The following is a 13,383-nucleotide window of genomic DNA, read 5'->3' on the forward strand; positions in this document are numbered from 1 at the left end:
CAAGGCCCGGGACCCATATTCTCAGTACCATCCCCAGTGACACATGGCTTTCCAGTTTTCTTTCCACTTCTGTCCTTTACTTCAAGCTCAGCACCGTGGTGGAACACTGACAGCCCTGGTACCAACTTCCTTTCTTAACATCTCTTAAAATATCTGATTTCCCAAATCCTTTGGAACTTACCCAGCTGGGAGGCTCTGATGCTGCAGTGTGCCCATGAGCATGTGTGTGTGTATACGAGTGTGTGCACACGTGTGTATCCACACACATTGGTGTGTCCGTCCCTTCAGACGCTCCACGGTTATCTCTTCTGTAAGCTGGCGAGCACCAGAGAAGGTGCGGGCAGACCAGAGTTTGGGTCCAAGCTTGTGTCCCTCTTGTCCCACACCCTGTGAAGTAGCCCTGAACACAGCGCACCCCACCGCACGCGGTAGGCATGGGGGTCACAGAATCAGCCCAGGCTGAGCTGTTACTGCTGTTGCCAACTTCTTGCCACGCTATTTCTGTGCCTAAGTTCACTGCCAACTCTGGTGACAGTGACGCCCTTTGCAATCCTCTTTCTCAGATCACTAGCTATCAAATGATCATTTAGCATCTGTTTCTGTTCAAATGAGCAGTCCTGATTGCATCAGCCCTGTTCCGATGTAATTCTCAGAAAAGTATGAGAGGAATATAAAAGTCACTGAGGAAGACCTTAGTGGGGACGGTGATTGACCAACAACAGTGTGTGAATCTTCTAAATTCGTACCTGGACTCAGGCCAACAATCGCCTGCCACATGTAACCAGACTGATCCTCAGGAAGCACATAAAGCTTGAGACCAAACCGCATTCATTCCATCGGGAGCCACTGCTTCCCTAGCTCCTCAGCTCAGTGTGTCTGTCTGCAGTGTATCCCTGCAGTGATCAACACAGAGTGAATGTTCACAAGTATTTAGGGGATGTATTATAGTAAAAGACGCACGGCCGTTCGTTCTCTTCACTTCTAACACACTTAGCTCTTCCTCCTTGCCAATTCTGTCCTCCTGTGCAAAAGTCTTTAGTGATGCTGTTAAGGCTGCCTTGACATCTTGACCTGAATCCATGCAAAATGTTTACCTTTCACAGTCACGTTGAGGCTGGGGAGAAGCTGAAGTCGCCTGGTTCCAGGTCTGTGAAGGAGGTGAATGCAGACCCGGTGGGTGCAAAGAGAACAGCAAGCTCTTTGCAGGCAGTCAGGCTGCCTCATTGCTTAGAGACAAAAGCCTAACTAAGGAAAACAGACCTTAACCCAATCGTAACATCATTTTGGAAAAAGAGCTTAGCTCAGCCCATCAGGCGACCCCACTGTGTCCGTCTCTGCCCACTCTTCCCTTGTCTCCTAAATCCAGAGCCCTGTGCCTAAACCAGAAAACATGGGTGGCTGGGGGCAGATCCCAGAGTCACCGCCCAGGGTGTGGCCGCAGGTCTCAATAAAGCTCCCACTTTAAATTTTCTCTAGCTGGCTGCTTTGGTGGTGTCGCTAGGGGTCCTCTTCAACCTAGCAGATAACACATAAAATTTTTCTTTGACATAAATTGCCATGAACATCTGACCAACAAAAGAAGGTAGCAAAAATACAGTGAATTTTTAAAAATATATTACAATAAGTGATACATTGTTATTAATTCCTCCCACAATACTCCAAAATAACTCCCCGGGGTTTGGGCATATTTATCGCAGTTCTTGGCCATGTTTTTGTTTCAGGAATTAAGCCACTCACTGTATCTTCCGTCTCCCCTGTGCAGTCGAAATCAAAAAAGCGTGATCTTCCCCAGGGAAGCGAGCAGCGGATGGGAACTGCTGACAAAGTGTGGGCATCCAAGAAGCAAAGTAGAAATTCTTCACCAGCCGTAAACCACGGGGGGATAAGATGCACCCCAAAGGGACTTGGTCCACCAAGACCTCTCCAGCTCAGACTTCTGCACAGAACCTGTAGAAACATTTCTGCAAAACAGACCCGGTTCCTCACTGTTGGAGTCTTCCCACTCACCCGTTCTTGAAAAATATTTCCACACCAGGTGGCTCTGCAGCCGATAAGGCAGCGGGGGCATTCATTTCACTGATAAATTTTACAACTAACTCCCCAATAAAGAATGGTTCAGAATGCTGCAGGGGGTCAGCGGGTCACGGACATCAGCCCTTCTGCCAGCTGTGCTGGGAAAGTCACCCTGGAAGCAAAATTGTTACGCTGGCTGACAATTTCAGGGCATAATCCGAGTCAGGTGGTATAGAGTTATTTCCATCCCGTTCCAGACGGGACAGAGGCCTGACTGTGTTGTCTTCTGAACCACTATTTGAAAAATCTTCAGAATTGTCTGTTTTGGAAAAGTCAGATTCATCCACTGAGTCTGACTAACCGCAGTTGGAAAATGGTGTTAATATCATAAACAGGAATGCGGTATTTTCTGGCTTTGACATTTTCAGCAGATGAGAATTACTGTATTTTGGAAATGGAAATATTGCAACCAAAGCAAAATGCTGTAAGTAGACAGCTGTCCTTTATTCTCAGAAACTACTGTATTCTATGGCAATGTGCAAATGGTAATAGAAGTTGTTTCTTGGCCCACTTGGGGTAAGGTTTGAACTGTCAAGCATAATTTATCTCAGGGTAAACCCCACAGCACAACTGCACTGGCCTGTATGGTCAGAGCACATGGGAAATGGCTTAAGTAATGTCCTAAAGTTATCCGGCTAATGGGGCAGAGCTGGCCCTCAGATCACCACATCTCACTGCCTCCATTTCTGTATAAAGTCCTGGACTTTGGTTGTGGTTCTACCATTTTGGGGACCATAATTAACACGTTAATTTTTTTATCTGCTGGACAGTGTCCTCATGGAGGATGCCCACGTGACCCAGGAGGTAGGGCTGTTGGTTCCACTGTTCCATGGCACGGCTGAAGGGTGGTGTGTGGGCAGCTGGGAGAGGAAGAAAGGGTGGAGAAGGAACTGAGGGAGGCTCCCTACTGTGTCTTCCCCCGAGAACCCCACGGGCGTGACCTCATTGAATCCGAAATTATTTCTCAAAGCCCCCGCCTCCAATTAAATAGCATGGAGGGAGAGCTTCTACATAAAGCAATAAGCTTGAGGCTCTGCTCAGTAGCTGAAGAAGTTTGGGCTCCAGAACCACGGAATTCATTTGAAGTTTGGCACAGTATCCCAGGGAGCGAGACCAGCAACGTGGAGCAGGACGTGGCCCTGGTAAGACGCATCGACAGGCCGAAGGGCACTTTGCGTGCAGGACTAGTATCCTTTGAGATTTCTCAAAAATGGGGAACCTTGGAGAAACAATGCTTAGAACTGATGGCAGTTCCTAGTGTATCCGAGCTGCATGAACACCTAAGCCCTAAACTTACAAGTGCGAAGCTACCGTGGCCACATTCACACAGAGTCTCCAGGGGGATCCCAACAGCCAGTGCCTGGGTCCCCCATACTGCAATAGGGCATTTGTTTTCACTTAAAGGAGTATGTTTATATGGAGACTGCTCTTTTTCTTTCTTGGCTTGGGTGTTAAATGTCCTTTGTAGTGAAATTATAATCATTGCAGATGCTCAGATTTTGTAAAATGTATTTATTTGGACCTAGTAAGAACCAAATAAGATTAGCAAGATCCTAGTAAGACCGCCCCATGGAGTCCACGAACAGCATCCCTGGGACTCAAAGGTCTGGAGAGCTCTGAGCTCCTCCAGCTCTGTCATGGGATTGCATAGAAGTGGGGCCCACAGAGGGGGTGATACGCCCTGGTCACAGGACTGGTTAGAAACACCAGCCTGGGACCCCGAGACTTGGACCCCAGATGCTGGGCTCCTTCTGCCTTCTTCCTCCTCGGGGACACAGACGTGGCCGGTGAAGACAGCGTTTAGCCAGCACTCTCACTCTCACTGGGTGAGATCTCCGGCGCCCCACAGGATGAGCAGGATGAAGGTCACATGCTGGTGTCGGGTACTGAAGAAAAGCCACCCGCCATGATCCCGAGCACAGCATCTAGTGACCCCCCTTCTGGCTCCTGTGCTCTTCAGTTTCCAATCTTTGCCAACCAGAAAGCTCTTGATTCATTCTCAGCTGTGTTGGGGGATGAACAGAACCACTCTCATGAAACGAAGAACAAATACTTGTCTTCTCAGGGTTGCAGTGAAGCCCAACTCGGAGTCTGTCTGTAAAATCAGGTGGGGAAAAGCCTCCCATCTTCTCTAAAACCGTAACAAACTGGGTTACTTCCAAAAACATCGATAGACCGATAGGTGTCATTACATTGATCTGAAAGCATCACAGTGGGTTTGGGGCCAGGGTTGTTTCTGTATTTTTCATGATTCCTCAGCACAAGCAAGGGGAGCGTCTATGTTTATAATCAGAGGACCGCAGCAGAGAAAGGCACTTCCCATGAAGTCAGACTTTTGCCAAGTGAATGTCATGGTAAATGGTGTTAGGAAGGAAAAGAAAAACCAGCTGAAGTTTCTCATATTAAACTGATGATGGAAATTTACTTCTGTAGGAGCCTTCATGACCTTCGGGCCACTCTGAAGGAAGCCCGCTACCATATCCCATGGGCCACTTGGTAAGGAGTGATGAACAGAGATGATCCATTAGCAGCCAGCACAAACTGGGCAGCAGCCTAGGAACCAGATCCCTGCCCGTCAAGCTCTCAGGTGACTTCAACCCAGCCAACAATGTGATTCCTCTCATGAGAGATCGTAACTAATATATCCATATTAACCGACACACATTTTAAACCATATTACACATCCCCTTAAAGTCCATGGTTCAATAGCTTTTAGTCTATTCACAGGGTTGTGCAAACATTAAACACTACCACAATCTCATTCTGGAATACATGGGTCACTCCAGAAGCAACCCCCTGGCCCTATAGCAGGACTCTCCTCTCCTTTCCAACTCTAGGAAGGTACAAATTATTTTCTGATTCTATATATTTGCCTATTGAGGACATTTTGTATCAATGGAATCACACAGTTGGTGGCCTTTTGTGTCTGATTTGTCCCTTGTAATGCTTTCAAGGTTTACCCACAAAGAGGTGTTCATCGATATTCCATTGTCTTCCATAGCCAAATAATAATCTAACATTTTGTGTACCCATCCATTCTTTGGCTGATGGGCATTTGGGTTGTTTCCCAAATGTTTTGTTTTTATCAGCAATGGTTCTAAGTGAACATTTAGGAGTGGAATTTCTGGATCAAATGGTAAAGATGTGTAGACATTTGAGGGTAATTTCCAAAGAATCGCACTGCCTCACATTCCCTGCAGCAGCGCGTGAAGGTTTGCAGTTCTTTGCCTCCTCACCGACACTTATGATTATTTCCTGTCACTTTTCTCATAGCCACCCTGGTGGGAGTCGTGGTCCCTCCCTGTGCTTTTAATCTGCATCTCCAGGATGCTTAGTGGTATTAAGCACCATTTTGTGTTTACTTGCAATTTTTGTAACTCCCCTGGAGAAATTTCTATCCCGACTCTTTACCCATTTTTAAATAGTTACCTGTCTTGTTATTAAATCTTAAGAGTTCTTTATTCTATACACAGGTGTTGGGACTCTTTTTGAAAATCATTTGACCATTGAAACGTGGATTTATGAACACATTCTCCCACCCCGGGGTTTATCTTTTCACTTTCTTGATTGGGCTATTTGTTTACAAGAGTATTAAAGTTTTGTAATTCAAATTACGTCTCCTTTTCTTTCGTTGTTGGTACTTTTGGTGTCATCTATAAGAAAGACCCAAGTTCAGGAAGATTTACTTCTGTTTTCTTTTAACAGTTTATCATTTTATTGCATATTTATGCTCATGGTCTATTTGAATCCATTTTCAAGTATGATGTGAGCTAAAAACCAAATATCATTCCTTGGTATGTGGCTAACTGTCTGCACACCATGCTCAAAAAGATTATTGGTGATGGTTCATTTTGATCTTCAGGTTGATCAGACTGAGAAACACAAGGAAAACAGTGAAACACATTTCCGGGTGTGTCTGCGAGTGTGTCTGGAGGTAAGCGGGTCTGAGGACTCTGACCTCACCGGGGTGAGTCCATCAGTGAGATCACAGCTCCACAGGATTACTGGGAGGTCAGGGAGACAGGAAGTGCCTCTCTCCCCTCCGCTCTGCTTCCGGGCTGCCACGCAGTCAGCACCCTTGCTCTGCCGCTCCTTCCCTCCGTGATGTTTCAGCCTCACCCAGTCATAAAAGCGATGGAGCCTGCCATGGACTGAAACCTTTGAAACCGTAAACCTAAATAAACCCATCTTCTTCTAAACTGATTGATGTCAAGTGTTTTGCCACAGTAAAGAAGAGCTGACCACTACACTATTCTTTTCCGTTTGGATGATGTTGGGACTCTTTTTAAAAATCATTTGACCATTGAAACATGGATTTATTTCTGAACTTGCACATCTATGCCTCTGATTTATGATCTATCCTGTTATGCACACTTAATACCCTCTTGATTTCTGTTGCTCTGCAGGAAGTAATTGGGCATTGTGCCACCATTCTTCTTGTTCAAAGCAGTAAATACTCCTGGCTTTTAGTTTGTCTTGGAAAACAGTATTTTTCTTTCACCTCCATTTTTAAAAGATGGTTTGGCTGGAAGGTCCTCTATTCACAGGTTTGGTTTTTTTTTCATAACTTTTAATAGCGCCTAAACCTGGTTTCTCCCATTTTTATTTCTGTCTTGACCAAAAAACACAGGGAACACAGACTCTGCCCGCTATATGTGTTCCCCTGACTTGCACCCAAACCAGGCCCTTGACTATTTCTGGCACTGATAACAGTGTTTAAATTGTTGCAAGACACTGAAAGAAATGACTTCAACCCTGTGCCAAATCCCTTAAACCCTCATGCAGACACCATACCCTCTTTGTGCTGAGAACTCAGTAAAGCATGCCCCTCTCCTCTCCTGGGTGAGGGCAGCTACAACTCTGAGGTTTAGTGTTTCTCTGAAATCTTAACGCACTTCATCTCAGAGTATTCTGGGACAGTCTCTTTGTGTGTCATTTAGCCATCTCCTAAGTCTTTATCACCTTCCAATACTATCATGAATTATAAATTCATCAGTGGATTAATCCTCTAATAAAGTTAGAGCCCTCATGATCCACTCACAAAAGTTCTACCTCTGAAACAGGAGCTTTCTGGGGACCCAAACTATTACACTGTGGGGCTCCTGAGCCCCAGTACAGGAGCAGCTGTGTATTCAGGTCTGGGCAGACAACAGCTACTCGGAAGGTGGAAGTTGGGCTTCCACTGTTTTCGAGAAGCCACGTTCTGGGAAGGACATGAGTCAGGGAACCTGCCAGGGCTCCCCTGTGTCCGATGAGCAATTTTCCTCTTAGCTTTTCTCTGTGCTGCTGGCTTTCAGCACTTGAACTATGATGTGTTTGGGCGGCTCCTTGCTTTAATTCCATTTGGAATTAATTGAGCTCTGGGTGTGTGGATTCTTTGCAGTGAATATGGGAAGTTTTCAGCCATTACATCAATGATTCTTTTCTAAGTCTGTCTCTCTTTCTGGTGTATGCATTGTGCATATATTAATATGCTCAATGGTGCCTCCAATTCCTCTGAGGGACAATCTCTCTCTTTCTTTCTTTCTCTTTGTTCTTGTAGTTGTATTTCTTTGAACATATTTATGATCTCTATTTTGAGGTCTTTCTAGGTCATACCCAGCATCTATATACTTTAAGGGCAGTTTCTATTATGTGCTTTTTTCCTCTGTAGGGAACACAGTTTCCTGTTTCTTTGCGTGTCTCATGACTTTGGTTGAAAACTGGACATTTCAGTAAATGTAGCAACTCTGGTCACTAATTCCCCCTCTGTGTAACTTATTGTTTTCTTTAGTGATTCAGCTGGATCACATCTATTTGCCTTGCATTTGTGCAGCCTTTGATGTTTCTGCTCAAACTTTTCCCCCTCACTTTTACCTTTAGTCCTGGCTTCCTACAGGTCACACCTGGCTTAGCACAATTTCTCAGCCCCTGATTGGTCAGAGATTGTGTATTAGTCCTATAAACCAGCAAGGTTTTCATCTCTGACCACTAGATCTGTGTGCAGGGGAGAGACTGTTGTCACTGTTAGGGAATTTATGAGTTTGCCTACCATCAGCCAAAGACAGTAGCTGAGAAGTGCCCTCTATTTACACCTCAGAGGACTCAGCCTTGGGCATCCAAGAGTTCTAGGCCCTCAGTGATGACTGGGGGTTTAGCTGGCCTCTGCTACTTTTCCTTGTTCTCATTAAGCTCCTGGCTACTCAGCCTCTAATAGTATTACTTCCAGCAGCTGGTCTCCACTAATTACTGGTTGATTGTTCCATTGTTTTCAGTAATGACCTGGTGATTGCCCCACAGTCTGAGCCAATTAAAGTAGAGCCCATGGCAGGGACAGTGAGCTGCTAGCTTTTGGGCTAGCTCTAACTTCCCTGGAGGGAAATTTTACACCATGCAAGAGGATGGGGAACTGACTCTTCAACAGCTGTATCACCCGAATCTTCCTTATGGAACAGGTGCTGGGGTGGGGATGGAGTGGGGAAGTGCCCAGTGGTCTTCAACCCTGATCTGGGATGGGATTGGCCCATGTGCACCAGCTGCCCAGTGGACCTGGAATAGCTCGTCCACCTCAGGAAGCTGCAGCAGGAGGGAGCTGCTAAGTCCACTGCAGCAATTCTCCAGCTGCTCAGTGTTTTGTGAGATTAGGGGCCCGGGATGGGAAGGCAGGCACTGCTACCTGGCTGCCATGCATGCACACAGCATAGGTCTCCTGCAGCATGGAGCTGGAGGAGGTGAAAACTGCCTGTCTCCACGAGTGGCTGAGTCCTGAAGAATAATTGTCCTACCCAGGGGGAGCCCTCCCACAGAGGAGCGGCGAGAGGAGGGGAATAGCCCTCCTCAGGGCCACACCTCCTTCCCACTTTCCGGTGTTCCCGAGTCTTGCTGACTGTTGTTTCTCACACTGCTGTAAGCATGGTGATCAACATTCAGAGATTCAGACTGGTTTCATGATGAGATGGCTGAGCAGAGCTTTCCTTCTGCTTGGGAACGTTTTCAAGTATGAAAAAAAGTCCATGATAAAAACAAAACAACATGTACTACATGCCACTCTAAGTGGAATTTTCTCATGTGTACTATACTTAGAGCATCTATGAAAGGATACACATGGCCCTAAGGAAACCAGTGTTTGATTCAGAAGGAAACAGAACGGATAGTAGTCAAGAATAGAAAGAGACTTTTTACACTGTACCTGATTATACTTTTTGAACTGTGAACCATACAAATGCTTTATCTAAATACAAAGCATAATTAAAGTAGACACTATAATTAAAATTCAAACTGAATGTTTATAAAAGTTGCCAAAGTATCCTAAGTGGTATTTGCTGAGTCTCAAGGAGATTAGAAATTTCAGGATACATTGGTAGATTTTATTGATTACTTTTGAATATTTTTAAATTTACAAAGAGAAGGGAAATTTTAAAAATAAGTTGAAATGGAAGCTCTAATGCCAGCTATCAGATGAGAGTTAAAGCTCCACTACGCAGTTCATCCTTCTGGATGGAGGAGACCCATTTTAAATAGAAAGGTATAAGCTTTCTATAAATCCCAATCAATTGCTGGGGATTTAGCTCAGTGGCAAAGTATCTGGCAAGCACAAGGTCCTGAGTTCAGTTCCCAGTACAAAAAAAATAAAATAAATAAAATTGCAGTCAATTCCCATGATTTAAGTATTAGGAACCTAATGAAATTTTAAAACTTCTAATTTAAAATAAACAATTTATGAAGCTGGAAGGCATGGAAAGTGGAAGTTTTAACCTCTTTCCTTTTAGAAAGCTCTCTGACCCATGTGGGATTTGGCCCTGATATTTTCCACCAAATTTTAAAGTCAACAAATTAAGAAGCATGAATATAATAACCTAAATCAGTCTGCTTCAGAGGGAGGGAAAATCTCTAATACACTCTTTCTCTAAAAGAATGATTGTTGGTCTTTACCCCAAATTATTTTTACAGTAATATTTTTCAGATATTAACATGTATCATCATCAATCAATTTCTTAATTATGAGAATACATTGTAATTTGAGGTTACTAAAAGCAAAATTGGGACGTCCATGCTAATACCCGAGACTTTAGCAATGTACCTATGATTGCCTATTTGTTATGGTTTAGATATAAAATCTCATCTGTTCAGAGGCAGTCTTTCAGAAGGCATTTGGATCATAGGGGAATGACAGTCACCAGTGGATTAATTCACAAATAAGTTCAGAACTGAGTGTGCCTATGGTGCGGGCCCCAGTTTGAGGACGTGGGTCCCCTGGGGCATGGCCTCTCACTCTGGTCCCTTCCTGCCTCTTTGCTTCCTGGCTGCCACGGGTTAAGCAGTTTTTCTGCAGGAGCCCTCCCATCGTGCCATTGCTGCCTTGACTTGCATGCCTGCCAACCATGGACTGAAGTGTTGAAACCATAAGCCAGAACAAATCTTTCCTCTAATTTGTGCACGTCAGGTACTTTGTTCCAGCAATAAAAAAGTAACTGACACAGAAGTTACCATAAATTTTGAGAAACAGAGTTGCTGGAGGCAAAGATTATATCATGATTAGTGATTTTAATAAATATTGCCCAATGATCTTTTGCAACATATTGAATGTTCAAATGTCAAACACCATCACAATAATATCTCTCATGCTTAATACCCTTCTGCTGTGTGAGCTTGTACCTCCCCAACGAAAGGTGAGTTTTACTGCTCTTGCCCTTTGCCTGGGCTCCATGACTGATTTTTGGCCAACGCAATACGGTAGAAATAATGCTATGCCATGGTTCAGCTTTCCGTTAACCGGACAGCTTCTACCTCCTGCCCCCTGGAAAAGTCCTAATGGCCAAGAAACAAGACTCAACTTCCCCTGAAATCCCATTACGAATTTTAACACTGAAATTTAAATCAGTATTGAAATGAAAGCTTCACCTATCACTCTGCAAAGAAGATAAAAACTGATAAGATTATATCCAAAAGATGAAAAGTATAAAACAAAAAAGGCCTTTATTCTGAAAACTCGGAGACAGAAAACCAAACCCCAACACCTCCCTCTCCCCCAGTCCGGCTTTCTCTCTGGCAGACACTCTGGTAGTGTGTGTGGGGGGGGTACATAAGTAGCCTAAGCTTAGGGTAGTGTCTAGGGCCATTAGAGATGCACAGGTATCTCATTGGCACACGTTTGGTGCCAGGGGCAAATTCCTAAGGGTGGGGGGAGATAGAGTCACAGGTAAATTCCTAGGGGTGGGGGAGATAGGAGCTCCCTGGTTCTGGCTGAGGCATTTCTGGCTACAGAGACCTGTCTGGGCCAAAACTCTTTCAAAAACAAACAAAAATCCATTGAAGAATGGTATGGGTATAGGTATGGGTTTCAAGAAGAAAACAGTGTTTTAAGCTGCCTATGAGAATAAAAGTTGATGGAGTCTTTTTGAAGGGTATTTCAGTGATCTCTTGCTGTGTTACAAGACACTCTTAAAGTAAGCGGTTTAAAATAATATTCCCAACTATTTGATTGTCTCATGATTCTCAGAATCTACTGGGATCATCTGGGAAGTTCTCCTGCTCGTATGCTCCTGGCTGGGACTGCAGTCCTCAAGCAGTTAGAACTGAAAGCGGGTGTGCTCACCTGGTTGGCTATTGGCGCTGACTGGGCTGCGGGGCTCTGCTGAAGAATCCGCTCGAGGCCTCTGCTTGTGGCTTGGCTCCTCACAGCAAGGTGAGGAGTTTTAAGAGGCTGAGTTTCTAGAGCATGCATTTCAGGAGCAATATTTTGTCCAGCGTTTTAGTCACATTTAGCACTATTTATAACTTTACTGTACTGAACCTTTTCATTGCTATACAAACACAATCCACCACCATTTTGTGTTCTCTGCTGTGGACTTACCAGCAGTGTAAACTATTCTCCTCTCCATCTGGGTTCTTGTCCTGAGGACAACAAAGAAGGGAGCCCAGGACACAGCAGTGGTGAATGAAACGAACATAATTTATCAGGAAAAACAAAAAAGAGCTCTCATTAGCCAAGGGGGGGCTCCACAGGGGACAGCAAGGTGGCCCCCAAGTTCAGGGATGCTTTGGTGGGCACGTGAAAGTGAGGCAACTAACCAACACAGATGCCACCTTTGGCTAGGCATCTGACATCAGGAGGAGCAGACTCCCCCGCACCCCAGCTCCCCACGGCTCATCGCAGTTTGCCCAGGCCCATGTCTTTGAAGCAAGGTGGTTTTTAGCTAAGCTTCTGAAGTGAGCGGAACAGGCTTCCCTGCCCCTCCCTCTCAGGGACTATCTCAGTGAGCCTCTTTGCCTAGTGTTCTGGTTTCCCCAGCCCTTGTCTGGGCTCTCTCAGGTCCCGATCCTAACCGCCTGTTGTCTATCTCCCAGTTTATCTCAGTAGGAGCAAACCCGTGACTATTATTCCTTGCAATTGCTGTTTTTGCTGCTGAGTCTGGGGTCCAAGCTCATGAGCCATTTTCAAGTGTATTTTCTTTCCGCAACAAGCTTCACGGAAGGGCATCAGCACCTGCCTCACAGATGCTTCTGCCTCGCGTCTGCCTCTTCAGCCACCCTGACGCCTTACCGACCTCAGCGCTCCTTGGCCTCCTGAACTCCAGTATCTTAGATTTTCTCTGCTTCTGACACTCTGCAGGCCATCCATGGCTTAGAGATCAGCATTGCATGATTCGCTCCACTTCCGAGATGTCTGATTTCAAGACCCTTTCTGAGCTTCTTGAGTCTTGCTTCTCTTAACGTTCAGACACCTTGCACTTCATAGCTGATAGAACTGTGGGGAACGGTGGCAGCTCAAAAGATAAGAAGTATAAAATATAAATGACCTTTATTTTGAGAATGCGGGGAGAGACACCACCGATCCCCTGGGGTGCGGCACCCCCCCCAGCTCTCTCTTCGTGGAACATGTGGTGTGGGGGCATACATGTAGCTTAGGTTGGGGGTGGTGCCTTAGGGGAATTAGGGCTGCACAGGTAGCCCATTAGTATTCCTTTGGCGCCAGGGGTAAATTCCTAGGGGTGGGGAAAATAGAGTCACAGGTAAATTCCTAGGGGTGGGGGAGATGGATCCTTGGTGCCGCCTGAGGCTTTCCGGCTACAGTGTCCTGTCTGGGCCAAAACTCTTTCAATAGCCAGCGTTGCTCCTGGAGGACTGGCCTCTCCCTACTGTCATTTCTGCTCCAGTGCATTCTGGCCCCTTGGTTTACCATTCCACTTTCATCAGTTAGAGTTCCCTAGAGGACCCGATTTAAGAAATACGAGATCTATGACAAGTGTGATGATACATAAATGACTCACAAGGGAGGCTTACAGTGGCCACCTGCAGAGTCAAGGATGCAAAAATGCAGACTGGCCCTCT

This window comes from Cavia porcellus, unplaced genomic scaffold, assembly GCF_034190915.1.
Source record: "Cavia porcellus strain 051 isolate PalLab524CR breed Dunkin Hartley unplaced genomic scaffold, mCavPor4.1 scaffold_13, whole genome shotgun sequence".
NCBI lineage: Eukaryota > Metazoa > Chordata > Mammalia > Rodentia > Caviidae > Cavia > Cavia porcellus.